At 45.8% G+C, this 23,113-nt stretch overlaps 1 long non-coding RNA gene across 5 annotated transcripts in view; it reads left to right on the top strand.

Moving 5' to 3' along the window:
* Nucleotides 1-23,113, top strand: part of LOC135062874 (uncharacterized) — a 114,819-nt gene that overhangs the window by 9,609 nt on the left and 82,097 nt on the right. For all 5 annotated transcript variants that reach the window (XR_010249219.1, XR_010249243.1, XR_010249231.1 and 2 more), the window contains exon 2: nt 517-800. This is a non-coding gene — a long non-coding RNA (uncharacterized LOC135062874). The remainder of the gene's footprint in view (nt 1-516; nt 801-23,113) is intronic.

Raw genomic sequence — 23,113 nt, 5'->3', positions numbered from 1 at the left:
TGACTCAGCACCAGGCCCTATACGTGCAGTCCCGCAACACTAAGTGGCTTACACGCCCAGGTCAGGACTGGTGCTTGTCTGACACCAGCAATACTGACTAATTACTAGGCCAGTGCAATCCTGGACTAAGCGGGTCACGTGCTCAGGTCAGGACTGCTGCTTGCCTGACACTAGCAATACTGACTCGGTACCAGGCCAATGCAGTCCTGCACTAAGGGGGTCACATGCTCAGATCAGAACTGCTGCTTATATACATATCATTGTTTAATAAATTGCGAGAAATTACATAGTTCCCGTAATAGAGGAAATAATCTGACAGTCACAGACAGTTGTTTCAGTAGTGTCCACTAGGTGGCGGTGAAGGAGCATGAATTGTGTTTTCTGGTCTTTTGTAGCTCCTCAATAAACATCCCCTAAGATATCCATTGTTGTTGTCTTCATATGGAAGATGATCCTCAGTATTTGTAATTTCAGTCAGAGCTATTATCAAGTAAATCACTACTTTTTGTTTTTCAGTTCTTTGGACTGCAGAACCAGTGAGCAGCTTCAGCTGCGCCTGGAGCAACACAGCAATCAGCAGGAGGCTTTGAAGATGGTGGTAGGCCGGAGAGCACAACAGAGGGTCAGTGCCATAGGAGCATTCACCAGGAAAGGGACAGGCAGCTGTCAGTAATCCAGAGCCAAGTATAGAAGCTCCACCAGACAGCGGGGCCACAGACAGGAGAGCAGAGCCCAGGACAGAACGGAGGATCAGAGAAGCACACAGAGGTCAGAGCTCAGCAGAAGGGCATCAGGAACAGGTAAGCAGGAGTCCCAGGGTAACCACAGAATTAAGACTCAGGATGATTCAAGAGTCAATGGTTTTATTGTCTCTGCAACATTATTATTATCATCCTGTATTTTTTAAGGCGCCACAAGGATAAGCACATTAGGGAAGAGGATCCACTGTAGCTCCCACTGTTTGTGTATTGAAGAGTCAGGATGATGCTCTTTCAGTGTTCTGCTGGATGATCCCTCTTTCAGTGTTCTGCTGGAGTTGAATTGGAGTAGGGGAGAGAGGGAGGGGACGGGGAGTAACAGTAGGGAGGGGGGGGGGGGGGGTAGAAGAAGGTGGGGAGTAACAGTAAAAAAGGGGCCTAAGGAAATAAGAAAATCACTGTTAGGGGGCTAGTTTGTATTAGAATAGGTCCAGACACAGTGAGCCCTGTGTTAGGCGCGGCGGTCCGTGACGCCGCTCCGACTGTTGCCGAGCGACGGTCACGGCCGCCGCACCTCCTTCCTTACCCGCCCGGCGCCTAGCAACGCCAGAACGCCGTGCGTGCTGTGCCGCCGGGTCCCTGGCAACGCTAGGACGCCGGGCGTCCACAGCCGCCGGGTCCATGGCAACGGGGACGCCACTGGCGGCCCGTGTTCCCCTTTTCCAGATACTAATTCTATTTAATGAGTTGCTCGTGCAGCAGGGCAGCTGCACGGCAACCATCAATTAGGGTCTGGGGGCTGGTCTGGCTGGCTCTCCGGTCATTGGACAGCAGGTCCTTTTTATTGGAGTCAGCACATGGCAGCCTCGCCGGTGATAGCTTCCTGTATGCTGTTCCTGCCCAGCTGTATCCATTATCCAGCATTCTGTTATCCGGTTGATCCTGCTCCCTGTGATCCTGAGTCTTGGTGTTCAGAAGCCGGTCCTGTGAACCTCTCCCAATCTCAACTCTTCTCGGGATTCTTGCTCGTTGGGGTTTCTCTCCCGGTTTCGTGAGTGGTGGCTTCTGCCACGTCTTGCGGCCTAGGTCGCTTACTCCTTGTATTTATTTGATACTGGTGTTTTTGCGGAGGTTTCCGCCCTCACTGTCTTCCCCGGTACACGACGGTGCCATGTAGGGTGTGGACAGTGGTACCTTTGTTGTTCGTTTTTCTTTGGCGGCGTGCCGCACATATATATTTAGCTTTAGGTTTCTTAGTAGCCCCTAGCTCTCGGTTGTGTTTAGTTAGAGGTCCCCTTGTTATCCTCCCGTCTCGGTTCACGCCTTGTCTCACACTAAGACCTGGGGGCATCGGAGTTGGGCAGACCTAATCCGCCCTTAAAACGCGGCTGCCGTGGGCCCAAGAAACCACAGTCTCGCAGGCGTGAACTGACCACGCGGGGGAAACAACGGAGTTAGGTTGCTAGGGGCTACCATCTCACCTAGTCATTATTTCAGCGTCACGTTCTGGTGCTTTAGACTTACTACACCTCACCTTTGTTCTGAAGCACCAAGGGGGTCATTCCGAGTTGTTCGCTCGCAAGCTGCTTTTAGCAGCTTTGCACACGCTAAGCCGCCACCTACTGGGAGTGAATCTTAGCTTATCAAAATTGCGAACGAAAGATTCGCAATATTGCGAAAAGACTTCTCTGTGCAGTTTCTGAGTAGCTCGAGACTTACTCTGCCAGTGCGATCAGTTCAGTGCTTGTCGTTCCTGGTTTGACGTCACAAACACACCCAGCGTTCGCCCAGACACTCCTCCGTTTCTCCAGCCACTCCCGCGTTTTTCCCAGAAACGGTAGCGTTTTTTCACACACTCCCATAAAACGGCCATTTTCCGCCCAGAAACACCCACTTCCTGTCAATCACATTACGATCACCAGAACGAAGAAAAAACCTCGTAATGCCGTGAGTAAAATTCCTAACTGCATAGCAAATTTACTTGGCGCAGTCGCACTGCGGACATTGCGCATGCGCATTAGCGACTAATCGCTCCGTTGCGAGAAAAAAATAACGAGCGAACAACTCGGAATGACCCCCCAAGAACGTAACACCCTGGTCCCTAGACTGCATCTGCTAATAAATAAATTACCTGCAAAGGGGGTAGCGGGCTGTTCTGCCTTTCCTAACAGGTGGCACCCACCAGGCCTCAGGTCCCTAGTGGGAAAACCGTCAGTGATTATTACTGAATACATTCTCATTCTTATCTCCATTAAGATGGTGAAAGGGGGAGGGGAAATGTGATTGTGAAGATATCGGGTTCCAAATCACTCAAGCAAACAATAGAATAATAGCGCTAATTGGTCATAGATAAGATAGATTGGTCAAATTACATGTTTTAATTCATAATAAGAATCAATATAACATCCATATGGAATAACAATAAATGAAGTATAAAAGTGTTAAGAAAAAACCCTGATATAGGGATTAAGGAATAAAAACTCCCATGTGCATTAATCAAGCAATAATGGAGATGATAGGACCTGTTCCTATAATATAGTCCCCTTCAAGAGTCCATAGACCCAATTAGTAGTCGAAGGCCGACAATAATAGTTACCGCAGATGTGTCCAAGGGTAATTTAAGCGGCACAGCGATCCGCAGTATTGCAGTTCCTTGGTAGGTGAACAGTTAAGCAGTGTCCACAGTTCAATTGGTATACCTACAGTAAGGGTCTCTAGAATTGCGGTGAATGGTGGGGACTTGGTTCAGGTCGTCCAATCTCCGAAAAGTAGATGTCCAGGGAGTAATGCAGGAAAGCAGCTCACACCAACGCGTTTCGTTGTGTTCACACAACTTTCTCTAACGTCCTTGAGGATGCTGGGACTCCGTAAGGACCATAGGGAATAGACGGGCTCCGCAGGAGATAGGGCACTTTAAGAAAGCTTTGGACTCTGGGTGTGCACTGGCTCCTCCCTCTATGCCCCTACTCCAGACCTCAGTTTTACACTGTGCCCAGAGCAGGATGGGTGCACTGCAGAGAGCTCTCCTGAGTTCTCTGCCTAAAAGCATTTTTGTTTGGATTTTTTCTCTACTTTTTCTACTTTTTCACAGGGAGCACTGCTGGCAACAGGCTCCCTGCATCGAGGGACTGAGGAGAGAGGAGCAGACCTTCTTGTCTAAGATAGGCTCTGCTTCCTCGGCTACTGGACACCATTAGCTCCAGAGGGGGTGAACGCAGGTTCTTACTGGGCGTCCACCCCCGGAGCCGCGCCGCCGTTCTCCTCACAGAGCTAGAAGAACAGAAGACAGAAGTCGTCAGGCGGCAGAAGCCTTCAGCTTCACGGAGGGTAACGCACAGCACTGCAGCTGTGCGTCATTGCTCCCATACACCTCACACACTCCGGTCACTGTAAGGGTGCAGGGCGCAGGGGGGGGGGCGCCCTGGGCAGCAATATAAACACCTCTTATGGCAAAAAACAATATACATGTACAGGTGGGCACTGTACATGTATATAAAAGAGCCCCCGCCATATTTTTGTAAGTTTGAGCGGGACAGAAGCCCGCCGCCGAGGGGGGCGGGTCTTCTCCCTCAGCACTCACCAGCGCCTTTTTCTCTCCACAGCACCGCTGAGAGGAAGCTCCACGGACTCTCCCCTGCTTACACACGGTGAAGGGGTGTTTAAAAGAGAGGGGGGGCACATAATTGGCGGATAACATATTATACAGCGCTGCTGGGGAAAAACATTTTGTGTTGGTCTCCAGGATCTTTTGCGCTGGGGTGTGTGCTGGCATACTCTCTCTGTCTCTACAAAGGGCCTTGACAGGGATACTGTCTTCAGGAAAGGGGTTCCCTGTGTGTGTGAAGTGTGTCGGTACGCGTGTGTCGACATGTTTGACGAGGAAGACTCGCTTAATGTGGAGGGGGAGTGCTTGAATGTCATGTCGCCGTCGGCAACGCCGACACCGGAATGGGTGGATATGCTGAATGTCTTGAATGCAAATGTTAATCTGTTGCATAAAAGGTTAGACAAGGCAGAAGCTAGGGATCAGTCAGGTAGCCAGTCCGTGCCTGTCCCTGTGGCGCCAGGCCCTTCGGGGTCTCAGAAGCGCACCATATCACAGATCGATGACACAGATACCGACACAGATACTGACTCTAGTGTCGACTATGAAGATGCAAAATTACAGCCGAAGGTGGCAAAAGGTATTCGGTACATGATTATTGCCATTAAAGAGGTTTTGCATATTACTGAAGAACCCCCGGTCCCTGACACGAGGGTACACATGTATAAAGGGAAAAAGCCTGAAGTCACCTTTCCGTCCTCATTTGAACTAAGTGAATTGTGCGAAAAGGCTTGGGAATCTCCGGATAGGAGACCACAAGTTCCCAAAAGGATTCTTATGGTGTATCCTTTTCCACAAACTGATAGGATACGCTGGGAATCTTCGCCTAAAGTAGACAAGGCGCTGACACGCTTGTCTAAAAAGGTGGCACTGCCTTCTCAGGATACGGCTTCCCTCAAGGAACCTGCTGACCGCAGGCAGGAAATTACCTTGAAGCACATTTACACTCATTCAGGTACTATTGCTAGACCGGCTATGGCGTCGGCCTGGGTTTGTAGTGCGGTTGTGGCATGGGCAGATTCCTTATCTATGGAGATTGACACCTTAGATAGGGATGCTATTCAAATGACCATAGAGCATATCAGAGATGCTGCCTTGTATATGAGAGATGCTCAGAGAGACATTTGTTTATTAAGCTCCAGAATAAATGCTATGTCTATTTCTGCTAGGCGGCTCTTGTGGACCCGACAGTGGACGGGAGATGCCGATTCAAAGCGGCATATGGAGTCCTTGCCTTACAAAGGGGAGGAGTTGTTTGGAGACGGCCTCTCGGACCTTGTCTCTACGGCTACGGCTGGTAAGTCGAATTTCTTACCTTATGTCCCCCCGCAGCATACAAAAAAGGCACCTCATTATCAAATGCAGTCCTTTCGTTCCAATAAAAACAAAAAGGTGCGGGGATCGTCCTTTGTTGCCAGAGGGAAAGGTAGGGGAAAGAAGCTGCACACAGCTAGTTCACCAAGAGCAAAAGTCCTCCCATGCCTCTGCAAAGTCCACCGCATGACGCTGTGGCTTCCCGGGGGGAGGCAGATCTAGTGGGGGCTCATCTTCGGTTTTTCAGCCACGTCTGGGTTCACTCGCAGGTGGATCCCTGGGCATTAGAGATTGTTTCTCAGGGATACAGGCTGGAATTCGAAGACTTTCCTCCTCGCCGGTTTTTCAAATCGGCTCTGCCGGCTTCCCCGTCAGAGAGGGAGCTAGTGTTGGCGGCAATCGAAAAATGTATATTCAACAGGTGATTGTCACAGTTCCTCATCTCCAGCAAGGAGAGGGATATTACTCGACCCTGTTTGTGGTTTCCGAAACCGGACGGTTCGCTCAGACCCATTTTAAACCTAAAATCTCTGAACCTGTACTTGAAGAGGTTCAAGTTCAAGATGGAATCACTCAGGGCGGTCATCGCCAGCCTGGAGGGGGGGATTGGATGGTGTCCCTGGACATAAAGGATGCATACCTTCATGTTCCGATATTCCCCCCTTATCAGGCGTTCCTGAGATTTGCAGTGCAGGACTGTCACTACCAATTTCAGACATTGCCGTTTGGGCTTTCCACGGCCCCGAGGATTTTCACCAAGGTAATGGCGGAAATTATGGTGCTCCTGCGCAGGCAGGGGGTCACAATTATCCCATACTTGGACGATCTCCTCATAAAGGCGAGATCTCGGGAGAAGTTGCTGGACAGTGTGTCTCTGTCCATGAAGACGTTGCAGATACACGGCTGGATTCTCAATATACCAAAGTCCCAGCTAGTCCCTACAACGCGTCTGACCTTTTTGGGCCTGATTCTAGACACAGACCAGAAAAAGGTATTTCTTCCGATCGCAAAGGTTCAGGAGCTCATAGCCAGGGTCAGGAGCCTCTTAAAACCAAAAAAGGTTTCAGTGCATCATTGCACGCGGGTCCTGGGGAAGATGGTGGCTTCATACGAGGCCATCCCTTTCGGCAGGTTCCATGCGAGGACCTTTCAATGGTCAAGTGGTCCGGGTCCCATTTACAAATGCATCAAAGGATCACCCTGTCTCCCAGTACCAGGGTATCTTTCCTGTGGTGGCTGAACAGTGCTCACCTGCTAGAGGGTCGCAGGTTCGGCATTCAGGACTGGGTCCTGGTGACCACGGACGCAAGCCTCCGAAGCTGGGGAGCAGTAACACTGGGAAGAAATTTCCAAGGTCTCTGGTCAAACCTAGAGACTTGTCTCCACATCAACGTCCTGGAGTTGAGGGCCATATACAACGCCCTGTGTCAAGCGGAGGAATTGCTTCGGAGAAAACCGGTTCTGATTCAGTCGGACAACGTCACGGCAGTGGCTCATATAAACCGGCAAGGCGGAACAAGGAGCAGAGTGGCCATGGCAGAAGCGACCAGGATTCTACGCTGGGCGGAAGGCCATGTAAGCGCACTATCAGCAGTGTTCATCCCGGGGGTGGACAACTGTGAGGCGGACTTCCTCAGCAGGCATGACCTGCATCCGGGAGAGTGGGGACTTCATCAAGAAGTCTTCGCACAGATCACAGATCGATGGGGACTGCCTCAAATCGACATGATGGCATCCCGTCTCAACAAAAAGCTAAAGCGGTATTGCGCCAGGTCAAGGGACCCTCAGGCCGTAGCAGTAGACGCTCTGGTGACACCTAGGTTGTTCAGATCGGTCTATGTGTTTCCTCCTCTTCCTCTCATACCCAAAGTGTTGAGAATAATAAGAATGAGCAGGGTCAGAACAGTCCTCATTGTTCCAGATTGGCCACGAAGGACTTGGTATCCGGAGCTGCAAGAGTTGCTCACAGAAGATTCCTCTAAGGCAGGACCTGCTGCGGCAGGGGCCCTGTCTGTTACAAGACTTACCGCGGCTGCGTTTGACGGCATGGCGGTTGAACGCCGGATCCTAGCGGAAAAAGGAATTCCGGAGGAAGTCATTCCTACCCTGATCAAGGCTAGGAAAGACGTGACGTTAAAACATTATCACCGTATATGGCGGAAATATGTTTCTTGGTGTGAGGCCAGAGCTGCTCCTACGGAGGAGTTCCATTTGGGCCGTCTGCTTCACTTCCTTCAAACAGGAGTGACTTTGGGCTCTATTAGGGTCCATAAAGGTCCAAATTTCGGCCTTATCCATTTTCTTTCAAAAAGAATTAGCCTCTCTTCCTGAAGTACAGACTTTTGTGAAGGGGGTGCTGCATATTCAGCCTCCCTTTGTGCCTCCGGTGGCGCCTTGGGATCTTAACGTGATGTTACGTTTCTTCAAGTCACCTTGGTTTGAACCACTCAAAACCGTGGAGTTGAAATACCTCACGTGGAAAGCGGTCATTTTGTTGGCATTAGCTTCGGCTAGACGTGTTTCAGAATTGGCGGCTTTATCACATAAAAGCCCATACTTGGTTTTTCATGTGGATAGGGCAGAGTTGAGTACTCATCCTCAATTTCTGCCAAAGGTGGTCTCATCTTTTCATATGAACCAACCTATTGTTGTGCCTGTGGCTACATGGGACTTGGAGGATTCCGAGTCCCTGGATGTGGTCAGGGCTTTGAAAATTTATGTGACCAGAACGGCTAGAATCAGGAAGACTGAAGCTCTGTTTGTTCTGTATGCGGCCAACAAGGTTGGCGCTCCTGCTTCAAAGCAGACTATTGCTCGCTGGATCTGTAACACGATTCAGCAGGCGCATTCTACGGCAGGATTGCCGTTACCGAAATCGGTTAAGGCCCGTTCCACTAGGAAAGTGGGCTCTTCTTGGGCGGCTGCCCGAGGGGTCTCGGCATTACAGTTGTGCCGAGCAGCTACTTGGTCGGGGTCTAACACCTTTGCAAAGTTCTATAAGTTTGATACCCTGGCTGAGGAGGACCTCCTGTTTGCTCAATCGGTGCTGCAGAGTTATCCGCACTCTTCCGCCCGTTTGGGAGCTTTGGTATAATCCCCATGGTCCTTACGGAGTCCCAGCATCCTCAAGGACGTTAGAGAAAATAAGATTTTACTTACCGGTAAATCTATTTCTCGTAGTCCGTAGAGGATGCTGGGCGCCCGTCCCAAGTGCGGACTTCTTCTGCAAGACTTGTATATAGTTATTGCTTACATAAGGGTTATGTTATAGTTTATCGGTTGATCCGTGACTATGTTGTTGTTCATACTGTTAACTGGGTAGTTTATCACAAGTTATACGGTGTGATTGGTGTGGCTGGTATGGATCTCGCCCTTAGATTTACAAAAATCCTTCCTCGTACTGTCCATCTCCTTTGGGCACAGTTTCCCTAACTGAGGTATGGAGGAGGGGCATAGAGGGAGGAGCCAGTGCACACCCAGAGTCCAAAGCTTTCTTAAAGTGCCCTATCTCCTGCGGAGCCCGTCTATTCCCCATGGTCCTTACGGAGTCCCAGCATCCGAGAATCACGCGGCGCCGGACTACGGACCGCATCATTGATACGCGGCCGGGCGGCGCTTGATGACGCGACGGGATGGGATCCGTTCGCGTCATCCCCTTTAGTGTTTCTGACGATGCGGGTGAGGGGGAGGGAAACCCCCAGTAATATACTAAATAGCCGGCAGGATCTCCTCCCATTTGGGAAGGAGTACTATTATCACCATTGATTTAGTGTATATTTACCCGATCCACTCCGGAGTTTGGGCATTACAGCCAATGTTAGACATCTATAAAGGGTCATGTGATCACCCTATATGTAAATAAATATATCATTTTGGAGTGTTTGGGTCTTCTTTTTAATATATACATTTGGTAGTACATGTTTGTGATTATATACTAATGTCTGTCATTAAACGGGTCATATTATGAGATAAGATTGTCAAATTTCAATTTTCTATGCAAATGAGCAACCATATTGTTTGGGTATATAAACCCCTGTTTAGAGCTTAGTGAGCACCTTGAAAAAGTTGTGTGAACACAACGAAACGCGTTGGTGTGAGCTGCTTTCCTGCATTACTCCCTGGACATCTACTTTTCGGAGATTGGACGACCTGAACCAAGTCCCCACCATTCACCTCAATTCTAGAGACCCTTACTGGAGGTATACCAATTGAACTGTGGACACTGCTTAACTGTTCACCTACCAAGGAACTGCAATACTGCGGATCGCTGTGCCGCTTAAATTACCCTTGGACACATCTGCGGTAACTATTTTCTCTGACGTCCTAGTGGATGCTGGGACTCCGTCAGGACCATGGGGATTAGCGGCTCCGCAGGAGACAGGGCACAAAAATAAAAGCTTTAGGACTAGGTGGTGTGCACTGGCTCCTCCCCCTATGACCCTCCTCCAAGCCTCAGTTAGGTTTTTGTGCCCGTCCGAGCAGGGTGCAATCTAGGTGGCTCTCCTAAAGAGCTGCTTAGAAAAAGTTATTAGGTTTTTTATTTTCAGTGAGTCCTGCTGGCAACAGGCTCACTGCAACGAGGGACTTAGGGGAGAAGAAGTGAACTCACCTGCGTGCAGGATGGATTGGCTTCTTAGGCTACTGGACACCATTAGCTCCAGAGGGATCGAACACAGGCCCAGCCATGGAGTCCGGTCCCGGAGCCGCGCCGCCGACCCCCTTGCAGATGCCGAAAAGTGAAGAGGTCCAGAAACCGGCGGCAGAAGACTTTTCAGTCTTCATGAGGTAGCGCACAGCACTGCAGCTGTGCGCCATTGTTGTCAGCACACTTCACACCAGCGGTCACTGAGGGTGCAGGGCGCTGGGGGGGGGCGCCCTGGGCAGCAATGATAATACCTTGTTCTGGCTAAAAATACATCACATATAGCCCCTGGGGCTATATGGATGTATTTAACCCCTGCCAGGTCTCACAAACACCGGGAGAAGAGCCCGCCGAAATAGGGGGCGGGGCGTATCTCCTCAGCACACAGCGCCATTTTCCTGCACAGCTCCGCTGCGAGGAAGGCTCCCAGGACTCTCCCCTGCACTGCACTACAGAAACAGGGTAAAAAAACAGAGAGGGGGGGCACTTTTTTGGCGATATTGATATATTAAGCTGCTATAAAGGAAACAACACTTCTGTAGGGTTGTTCCTATATATTTATAGCGCTTGGGTGTGTGCTGGCAAACTCTCCCTCTGTCTCCCCAAAGGGCTAGTGGGGTCCTGTCTTCGATAAGAGCATTCCCTGTGTGTCTGCTGTGTGTCGGTACGTGTGTGTCGACATGTATGAGGACGATGTTGGTGTGGAGGCGGAGCAATTGCCGGTAATGGTGATGTCACCCCCTAGGGAGTCGACACCGGAATGGATGGCTTTGTTTATGGAATTACGTGATAATGTCAGCACGTTACAAAAATCAGTTGACGACATGAGACGGCCGGCAAACCAGTTAGTACCTGTCCAGGCGTCTCAGACACCGTCAGGGGCTGTAAAACGCCCTTTACCTCAGTCGGTCGACACAGACCCAGACACGGACACCGAATCTAGTGTCGACGGTGAAGAAACAAACGTATTTTCCAGTAGGGCCACACGTTATATGATCACGGCAATGAAGGAGGCTTTGCATATCTCTGATACTGCAAGTACCACAAAAAGGGGTATTATGTGGGGTCTGAAAAAACTACCTGTAGTTTTTCCTGAATCAGAGGAATTGAATGAAGTGTGTGATGAAGCGTGGGTTAACCCCGATAGAAAACTGCTAATTTCAAAGAAGTTATTGGCATTATATCCTTTCCCGCCAGAGGTTAGGGCGCGCTGGGAAACACCCCCTAGGGTGGATAAGGCACTCACACGCTTATCAAAACAAGTGGCGTTACCGTCTCCTGAAACGGCCGCCCTCAAGGATCCAGCTGATAGGAGGCTGGAAACTACCCTGAAAAGTATATACACTCATACTGGTGTTATACTGCGACCAGCCATCGCCTCAGCATGGATGTGCAGTGCTGGGGTGGTTTGGTCGGATTCCCTGACTGAAAATATTGATACCCTGGATAGGGACAGTATTTTATTGACTATAGAGAAATTAAAGGATGCTTTTCTTTATATGCGAGATGCTCAGAGGGATATTTGCACTCTGGCATCGAGAGTAAGTGCGATGTCCATATCTGCCAGAAGAAGTTTATGGACGCGACAGTGGTCAGGTGATGCGGATTCCAAACGGCATATGGAAGTATTGCCGTATAAAGGGGAGGAATTATTTGGGGTCGGTCTATCGGATTTGGTGGCCACGGCAACAGCCGGGAAATCCACCTTTTTACCTCAGGTCCCCTCCCAACAGAAAAAGACACCGTCTTTTCAGCCGCAGTCCTTTCGTTCCTATAAGAACAAGCGGGCAAAAGGACAGTCATATCTGCCCCGAGGCAAAGGAAAGGGTAAGAGAGTGCACCAAGCAGCTCCCTCCCAGGAGCAGAAGCCCTCCCCGGCTTCTGCAAAGCCCTCAGCATGACGTTGGGGCTTTACAAGCGGACTCAGGGGCGGTGGGGGGTCGACTCAAGAATTTCAGCGCACAGTGGGCTCACTCACAGGTGGACCCCTGGATCCTGCAGGTAGTATCTCAGGGTTACAGGTTGGAATTCGAGAAGTCTCCCCCTCGCCGGTTCCTAAAGTCTGCTCTGCCAACGTCTCCCTCAGACAGGGCAACGGTATTGGAAGCCATTCACAAGCTGTATTCTCAGCAGGTGATAGTCAAGGTACCCCTCCTACAACAGGGAAAGGGGTATTATTCCACACTATTTGTGGTACCGAAGCCGGACGGCTCGGTAAGACCTATTCTAAATCTGAAATCTTTGAACCTGTACATAAAAATTCAAGTTTAAGATGGAGTCACTCAGAGCAGTGATAGCGAATCTGGAAGAAGGGGACTTTATGGTGTCCCTGGACATCAAGGATGCTTACCTGCATGTCCCAATTTGCCCTTCACATCAAGGGTACCTCAGGTTCGTGGTGCAAAACTGTCATTATCAGTTTCAGACGCTGCCGTTTGGATTGTCCACGGCACCTCGGGTCTTTACCAAGGTAATGGCCGAAATGATGTTTCTTCTGCGAAGAAAAGGCGTATTAATTATCCCTTACTTGGACGATCTCCTGATAAGGGCAAGGTCCAGAGAACAGCTGGAGGACGTAGTAGCACTAACCCAAGTAGTGCTGCAACAGCACGGGTGGATTCTGAATTTTCCAAAATCTCAATTGACCCCGACGACACGTCTGCTGTTCCTGGGAATGATTCTGGACACGGTTCAGAAAAAGGTGTTTCTTCCGGAGGAGAAAGCCAGGGAGTTATCCGAACTTGTCAGGAACCTCCTCAAACCAGGAAAAGTGTCTGTGCATCAATGCACAAGAGTCCTGGGAAAAATGGTGGCTTCTTACGAAGCGATTCCATTCGGCAGATTCCACGCACAAACTTTTCAGTGGGATCTGCTGGACAAATGGTCCGGATCGCATCTGCAGATGCATCAGCGGATAACTTTGTCTCCACGGACAAGGGTGTCTCTTCTGTGGTGGTTGCAGAGTGCTCATCTGTTAGAGGGCCGCAGATTCGGCATACAGGACTGGGTCCTGGTGACCACGGATGCCAGTCTGAGAGGCTGGGGAGCGGTCACACAGGGAAGAAACTTCCAGGGAGTGTGGTCAAGCCTGGAGATGTCTCTTCACATAAATATACTGGAGCTAAGAGCGATTTACAATGCTCTAAGCCTGGCAAAACCCCTGCTTCAGGGTCAGCCGGTGTTGATCCAGTCGGACAACATCACGGCAGTCGCCCACGTAAACAGACAGGGCGGCACAAGAAGCAGGAGGGCAATGGCAGAAGCTGCAAGGATTCTTCGCTGGGCGGAAGATCATGTGATAGCACTGTCAGCAGTGTTCATTCCGGGAGTGGACAACTGGGAAGCGGACTTCCTCAGCAGACACGATCTACACCCGGGAGAGTGGGGACTTCATCCAGAAGTCTTCCACATGATTGTGAACCGTTGGGAAAAACCAAAGGTGGATATGATGGCATCCCGCCTCAACAAAAAACTGGACAGGTATTGCGCCAGGTCAAGAGACCCTCAGGCAATAGCTGTGGACGCTCTGGTAACACCGTGGGTGTTCCAGTCAGTGTATGTGTTTCCTCCTCTGCCTCTCATACCAAAAGTACTGAGAATTATACGGCAAAGGGGAGTAAGAACGATACTCGTGGCTCCGGATTGGCCAAGAAGAACTTGGTACCCGGAACTTCAGGAGATGCTCACGGAAGATCCGTGGCCTCTACCTCTAAGACGGGACCTGCTTCAGCAGGGACCGTGTCTATTCCAAGACTTACCGCGGCTGCGTTTGACGGCATGGCGGTTGAACGCCGAATTCTAAGGGAAAAAGGCATTCCGGAAGAGGTCATCCCTACCCTGGTAAAAGCCAGGAAGGAGGTGACTGCACAACATTATCACCGCATTTGGAGAAAATATGTTGCGTGGTGTGAGGCCAGGAAGGCCCCGACGGAGGAATTTCAACTGGGTCGATTCCTACATTTCCTGCAAACAGGATTGTCTATGGGCCTCAAATTAGGGTCCATTAAGGTTCAAATTTCGGCCCTGTCGATTTTCTTCCAGAAAGAATTGGCTTCAGTTCCTGATGTCCAGACTTTTGTAAAAGGAGTACTACATATACAGCCCCCGGTTGTGCCCCCAGTGGCTCCGTGGGATCTTAATGTAGTTTTGGATTTTCTCAAATCCCATTGGTTTGAGCCACTCAAATCGGTGGATTTGAAATATCTTACATGGAAAGTAACCATGCTACTGGCCCTGGCTTCAGCCAGGAGAGTGTCAGAATTGGCGGCTTTATCGTATAAAAGCCCATATCTGATTTTCCATTCGGACAGGGCAGAACTGCGGACGCGTCCTCAGTTTCTGCCTAAGGTGGTTTCAGCGTTTCACCTGAACCAGCCTATTGTGGTGCCTGCGGCTACTAGCGATTTGGAGGATTCCAAGTTGCTGGACGTTGTCAGGGCATTGAAAATATATATTTCAAGGACGGCTGGAGTCAGAAAATCTGACTCGCTGTTTATACTGTATGCACCCAACAAGCTGGGTGCTCCTGCTTCTAAGCAGACGATTGCTCGTTGGATTTGTAGCACAATTCAACTTGCACATTCTGTGGCAGGCCTGCCACAGCCTAAATCTATCAAGGCCCATTCCACAAGGAAGGTGGGCTCATCTTGGGCGGCTGCCCGAGGGGTCTCGGCATTACAACTCTGCCGAGCAGCTACGTGGTCGGGGGAGAACACGTTTGTAAAATTCTACAAATTTGATACCCTGGCTAAAGAGGACCTGGAGTTCTCTCATTCGGTGCTGCAGAGTCATCCGCACTCTCCCGCCCGTTTGGGAGCTTTGGTATAATCCCCATGGTCCTGACGGAGTCCCAGCATCCACTAGGACGTCAGAGAAAATAAGATTTTACTTACCGATAAATCTATTTCTCGTAGTCCGTAGTGGATGCTGGGCGCCCATCCCAAGTGCGGATTGTCTGCAATACTTGTACATAGTTATTGTTACAAAGATTGCTTAGATTTTAAGCACGGATCTCTCCGTGTGTACCCCCCTTTAGGATCTTACAGCATTGGAATTAAATACATATTCTAATCAAGGTGATTACATCAGTCAGAGAACCACTCTGTCTGGTCAGCTCACTTTTGGACAATAGGGAGTAAACAAACATAGACAATGGTTCCTTATATGACTCAACCTTTGAGTGTCCACTGTGGTGTATGAAAACAATAGGAAACTAGGTCTAACATAAATACATTATCTAAAGGGTAACAGATAACACAATTGCATACTATATATTGACAATATTTAGGCTGATTTAAACAGTATTGGGTGAGCAGCATGGACATGTTATGGAGAATGAAAAAACAGACGAATTGGATGTATATGGATATAAAAAGTACATATTTGTCATGGGAAATGAGGCATAGCTATATTAATTGTCACAGACCTCAGTTCCTCACAGTGATGTTGCAGATAGACAATGCGTAAGTACTGTTCATTAACATAGTTTTGCTATATGTGTAATATTTGAATGAACTGGTGTAGTTATAATTTTTCTTATTAAGGGGACAAGGAAGAAAACTGGTGCTGCAGACCGCAGCCCCCATTATTCTGTCTCTCACTGTGTAATGGCGTCATGCCATGAATTTAAAGTCCCTAACTTTCCAGAACACTATAAATATCATAACGGCAATCTGCAACATCCCTGACGCTACTGTGGTGCTCTGGTAATGAGCGCCAGTACCCCACTGGCCTGTAATGTGATCTACTCTTGTGAGCTTTCTGTATACTTACCTTACTGGTCTTACTGGCCATGAATGCCTCTTGCTGATATACAGCAGCAGAAGTATCTACAATGGGAAAGAATGAGCATTTAGATACCATCACATGCCAAGAAACAGTCACTTTGAGGCATTGTCAGATATCACTGATCCCTCATTCACATCTCCTTTAATAGCTTATATTAATCAGGGCAAAATCTCTGATAACACTCCAGTTGCCACCACTTCAGTATGAATTAACCCTCATAAATAGTGTAATTCTGAATGAGAAGGGATTATAATCAGGGTTACTACTCACTGCATGCATTTATTTTGCCACCAGCGGCGGGTGAATCGCCTAGGCTTTCTGCAAAAAAAAACACAAATGTTAAGTTCGGGTGCGTGGGCCTGCGCCGTGAGACTGACATTTTGCTTCAAGTTACTAAAGAAGGTAATACAAAAAAATAGATATTTTTTTACATTTTTCAAATATTTTAACACCTTAGACAAAAAAAAGATTTATTGGTCCAATGAAAAAGCATTTTTAAACAATATTCAGAACAACAACAGGTATTATTAGTAGTGAGAGCAGTGTTAACATTAACCCTTTATTGCAGCGGTTCTCAAACTCGATCACCCCACACAGGTCACATTTTCCGGGTCACCTAGCAGGAGCACAGGTTTACGGACTCATTTATAAGACCCACAGGTGAAGCTAATTATTTGACTTGTGGTTCTGTGAAAACCTGAAAGCATGCACTGGTTGGGGGTCTTGAGGACCGAGTTTGAGAACCTAAGCTTTATTGGATAGGGTAAAACAAAACAAAGCTTTGTCATGGAAGAAAGCACTTATTTTCCCCAGCTCTTCATGCTGCATTACTGACAGTCACCAATGGCAATTATTGTATTTATGTAACCTTTGCTCCCTGTCGTAAACTATGGATTGGGTATGGGTTACTGGCGAGCGGGATCCCAGCAATCAGCATCCCAACGCCGGGATCGTGGCTGCAGAATGCCAGCAAAGGGGTGAGCGCAACGAGTCCCCTTGCGGGCTCGGTCGCGAGCTGTGCTCGCCACAGGTTCTATTCCCACTCTATGGGTGTCGTGGACAACCAGGAGTGGGAATAGTCCCTGCTAGTCTCCATGCCGACTGTCGGGATTAGGGGGTGACGGGATGTCGGTGCCGGTAATGTGACCGATGGTCTCATAACTACATCCCTTAACCTAGACAGTCACGGAGCATTTTGAATCCTCACTTTGCTCTTATGTCCATTATATTCTGCCAGTAAACGTACTGGTGTAGTAAAGGTATAGCAGTAACTACATGCAGCTAAAACGTGCCATTTACAGCATAGAGTTTTTTTGTATTTGGGAAATAAAATGCCCGATCACCACTGAGACGCCAAATAATCAGCAATTGGTCTTTTAACCATTGATAAATGGAGGGGGGCATATTTTCATTTTTAAGGGCAACATTTTAAACTTGACATATTGCTGCAGTAGCTGTAGCTTTTTCTATATTCTATAATATGACATTTTATAGTAATATACATACCTCTCCTCCATGGAGGAAGCAGATGGTGAACTAGACATAGAGGAAAAGAAAAATAGTAAAAAGTTTAAACTATATCTGATGCACATGCACATAGATACGTAGATACACTTTTTCTCTATTTCATAATACAACATCTTATAATGATATATATACCTCTCCTGCAGGCTAGCATCAGATGATGGACTACACATAGAGGAAAAGAAAAATAATAATACAAAGTTTAAACAATATCTGATGCTCAATCACAACATTTGCACATACAGTAGATACGCTTTTTATATTCCATAATATGACATGTTATAATGATATACATACCTCTCCTGCATGGAGGACGCAGATGGTGAACTACCATAGAGGAAAAGAAAAATAATAAAAATCTTAAACTATCTGATGTACAAGCTCAACATATGCACATAGATATGTATATATGCTTTTTCTATATTCTATATTATAACATAATGATATACATACCTTTCCTGCAGGGTAGTGTCAGATGGTGAACTACACATAGAGGAAAATAAAAATAATACAAAGTTTAAACTATATTTGCTGTACATGCACAACATATTCCATAATATGACATGTTATAATGATATACATACCTCTCCTGCATGGAGGACGCAGATGGTGAACTACACATACAGGAAAAGAAAAATAATAAAAAGCTTAAACTATCTGATGTACAAGCTCAAAATTTGCACATAGATATGCATATATGCTTTTTCTATATTTTATAGTATGACATAATGATATACATACCTGTCCTGCAGGGTAGCGTCAGATGGTGAACTACACATAGAGCAAGAGAAAAATAATAAAAAGTTTATACTATATCTATTGTAGAAGCTCAACATTTGCACACAGATACATTATTTCTATATCCCATAATATGACATGTTATAATGATATACATACCTCTCCTTATATGAGGAATCATATGGTGAGCTACACAAAGAAGAAAAGAAAATGTGTGAGAATCTAATTCATGTTATCTAGCTATATAACAGTATTCGGCATTATTTTGTTACTTAACCACTTAACTGACGATTTATTTCGCCAAAAACCGCTCTGAAATAGTTTTTTTTTAAAAGAGTGAATTAGGTGAAGAACATGAATTTAACCCTATCCAAAATGATTTTAGTTAAAAAAAGATAAATATATATATATATATATATATCCTCCAGAATGTTCAGTATAGCGCAACAGGATCTGTTGTTATTCAGAGTTTTAATTCCAAATTGAGTGCAGCTTCAAATCCCCTCCAAGCCACTGGAGTAATGGTAAAGACTGTCAAAAAATGGAGAGCGCACTCTTGATTATATGGAAAGTAACAACTTTTACTTGTAGCATTTGATTACATACATTAAGGTTAAAATTCAACAGCAAGGTGTTTCCACCGCGACTTAGCCGATAACGTCTTCTGATCCACGGCTTGTCCCACCACCGGCTCTGATTCCGGAGGATGACGTCACAGCGTCTACGTCACTCAGCCACGCCCAACGCGTTTCGTACGTCAGGTACTTCGTCAGGGGGTGTGGTTAGCCAACTACTCGATCTCTCTATATACCCATTCTGGGTGTTGTTCTCAATTTATCAATTAAAAAGTAATTTCACATAAAAATATAAACAATTCATATAACTTATACATCATTGACATCTCACAATCATATATATAAAAAATAAGCTCAGATTATCCACATTTCATTTCACGATTAACAGGGAATTTAAAAATAAACCTAAAAAACACTTTTAATTAATAATCTCCTTAATAGATGTGTCAGCTGGAACACGTCTCCCACAAACATGATTCCAGGTTAACTTATACAATCCACTCAAGCATTAGTATTACTCAGTCCCCGTATTCAACCCTTTTAGACACTGTGTACTTAATAAAAGACCTCAACATACTGGATTGGGGACAATTCAGATATCTTAGAACTATTGTGCCTATTCCTCCAGCCTTCCGCCGTGCATATGCATTCTGAGATTACCAGCCGGGACGTAGCCACTGCCGCTGGTGTACTCTGAAATACATGCATACGGAATCAGCCTTCCAAGAACGGCATAATATCACAACCTTCATTTAAACCATCTGGAGCAAGTGTATTTAATGTGTAGATCCAGAAGGTTTCTCGCTTTGAAAGCAAATTGAGAATGTCACCTTTCCTTTCATCAAGTTCTACTCACTCAATAGCTTTAAAGGAAGAACCACGAAGTTGTGAGTCACAGCAGCTTGCAAAATGTCGTGGCACACTATGATTCTCAACTCCGTGGAGTTAAGCTTTTTATAAGTAACACTATCATCAAGGAGTCTATAGCATTCATCCAGGTAATATTTCTTATTTAATAATACAACACAAGGGGGTTAAAAAGCTTTAAAGAAGACCCGACGCATAGAATAGTTGAAGAAATCAGATTGTTGTTATTAAAAGGCATTAATGATTCCAGTATAACTCAAGAGGAATATACCTTTTTATTTAACTCACAACCACGAATTCCTATTTTTTATAGTTTACCCAAGGTGCATAAAAAGTTACAAAAACCCCCCAGGCCGCCCCATTATTTCGGGGATAGGCTCAGTGAGTTCAAAGATCTCTGAATTTGTGGATGCACATATTAAAGAATATGTCACCTCATTGAAATCCTATACAAAGGATTCTACACATATTCTAAATGAATTGGATGGCTTTCAGTGGGATAGTACATTCTCGTGGGTTACTCTTGATATAGAAGCACTTTATACAAGTATACCTCATGTGGGGGGTCTTGAAGCGGTGAAATCATTTTTAGATTCGGATGAAAATATTACTAGTAATAGAAAATTGTTTATTCTGGATTGCATTAAATATATCTTAGAGAATAATTATTTCAAATTTCAGGAAACATTCTTTAATCAGGAGTGCGGGGTAGCAATGGGTACGCCGTACGCACCGAGTCTGGCTAATCTTTATTTGGGCAAATGGGAGGAACAAGTACTAAAGAACAATAATCCTTTCATATCATCTATATGTCTATATAAAAGATTTATAGATGATATTCTGATGGTATGGTCCGGCAGTGAGATGATGTTTGACAAATTTATGGCTTATCTGAATGAAAATACATTTAATTTATGATTCACCTCCAATTTTCAAAAAACTAAGATATAATTTTTAGATCTGGTATTGGATAGTACGGATTGTATGGATGGTGGAAGGGTAAATACTTACACACACATTAAGAAGACAGATCGTAATAGTTACATACATTATCATAGCTGTCACTATAAGAAATGGGTAGACAATATACCCTATTCACAATTTATCAGACTCCGACGGAACTGTTCAGAATTATCTAAGTTTGAAGAACAGGCTGATATATACAAGCAACGGTTCAAAAATAAAAAATATCCTGAACAAGTCATTGAGGAATCTTTTAATAGGGCCAAAGAAAGAAATAGATCTGAACTAGTGGTGTACAGACAAAAAGAACAAGACCTTGATAGATTTTCCATTCCCTTTGTGACTAAGTATAATACTAAAGGGGGTGCTATCAAAAAGATCCTACAGAAACATTGGGATATTTTGCATCTAGATCCGGTGTTACAGAAAGTAATTCCAACATATCCACAGGTAGTTTTTAGAAGATCCCGTTCTTTGAAGAGTAAACTTGCTCCTAGTAATCTGAAGAGTGTTATTATACCACGAGTAGATAGATTGGAGGGATTTTATGCGTGTACAAAATGTAAGGTGTGTCAGTATGTGAATAAGGATCATAAACATTTTTTTTAATTCCAATAATGCTAAATCATGGAAAATCAAGGGAAAATTAAGTTGTCTCAGTTCACATGTTATTTACCTCTTGGAGTGCAAGTGTGGGAAACGCTATGTAGGTAAAACTAAGCGAGTGCTTAAATTAAGGATTTTGGAGCATACACGAAACATCATCCACGGAGTTGAGAATCATAGTGTGCCACGACATTTTGCAAGCTGCTGTGACTCACAACTTCGTGGTTTTTTCTTTAAAGCTATTGAGCAAGTAGAACTTGATGAAATGAAAGGTGACATTTTCAATTTGCTTTCAAAGCGAGAAACCTTCTGGATCTACACATTAAATACACTTGTTCCAGATGGTTTAAATGAAGGTTGTGATATTGTGCCGTTCTTGGAAGGCTGATTCCGTATGCATGTATTTCAGAGTACACCAGCGGCAGTGGCTACGTCCCGGCTGGTAATCTCGGAATGCATATGCACGGCGGAAGGCTGGAGGAATAGGCACAATAGTTCTAAGAGATCTGAATTGTCCCCAATCCATTATGTTGAGGTCTTTTATTAAGTACACAGTGTCTAAAAGGGTTGAATACGGGGACTGAGTAATACTAATGCTTGAGTGGATTGTATAAGTTAACCTGGAATCATGTTTGTGGCAGACGTGTTCCAGCTGACACATCTATTAAGGAGATTATTAATTAAAAGTGTTTTTTAGGTTTATTTTTAAATTCCCTGTTAATCGTGAAATGAAATGTGGATAATCTGAGCTTATTTTTTATATATATGATTGTGAGATGTCAATGATGTATAAGTTATATGAATTGTTTATATTTTTATGTGAAATTACTTTTTAATTGATAAATTGAGAACAACACCCAGAATGGGTATATAGAGAGATCGAGTAGTTGGCTAACCACACCCCCTGACGAAGTACCTGACGTACGAAACGCGTTGGGCGTGGCTGAGTGACGTAGACGCTGTGACGTCATCCTCCGGAATCAGAGCCGGTGGTGGGACAAGCCGTGGATCAGAAGACGTTATCGGCTAAGTTGCGGTGGAAACACCTTGCTGTTAAATTTTAACCTTAATGTATGTAATCAAATGCTACAAGTAAAAGTTGTTACTTTCCATATAATCAAGAGTGCGCTCTCCATTTTTTGACAATATATATATATATATATCCCCCCCCCAAAAAAAACATTGAAACATCGATCGGGAACATCCAGGTGTACAGAGGGGCTCTGGGGGTGGCTTGGGAGGGTTAATTTCACTCCTCAGCGGCTGCCATTGTCTGCAGACACTGAAGTGATCGGCAGCACGGCAATAAGTAGGGGAGAGTGCAGGGAGGCAGAGGGACCTTCCAGTCCCTCTGACAGCAGCAGCAGAGGGAAGCTTCTCATCCCTCCCGCTGCTAACACCCTCTATTTGACTGGTCGCATCCTGTGCGATCAGGTCAGATAGAGCACTTGCAGGCATGGTCGCATCTGATGCGACCATGCCAGGCAAGTGGTTAAAAAAGTCTTTTTTTTACAAGGAACTAATTAAATTATTAAAAATACGATCATAAATTGCATCTGTTAGAATATTAAAAGAGACTATAGATACTTACTTAGAAATTATAACTGGATCCCTCCACAAAGTGCTGTTAGAAGAAATAATTCAAAAAAAGGTAAAACTATATCTGATGCACAATCATATGTGCACATAGATACTTTATTTCTATATTCCGTAATGTGACATGTTTTAATGATATACATACCTCTCCTTATCGGAGGAATCAGATGGTGTACTATACAGAGAAAAAGAATAATGA

Source organism: Pseudophryne corroboree, chromosome 1 (assembly GCF_028390025.1).
Source record: "Pseudophryne corroboree isolate aPseCor3 chromosome 1, aPseCor3.hap2, whole genome shotgun sequence".
Taxonomy (NCBI): Eukaryota; Metazoa; Chordata; class Amphibia; order Anura; family Myobatrachidae; genus Pseudophryne; species Pseudophryne corroboree.
Note: the sequence above shows the minus strand (reverse complement) of the source record. Positions and strands in the feature narration are given on the sequence as shown.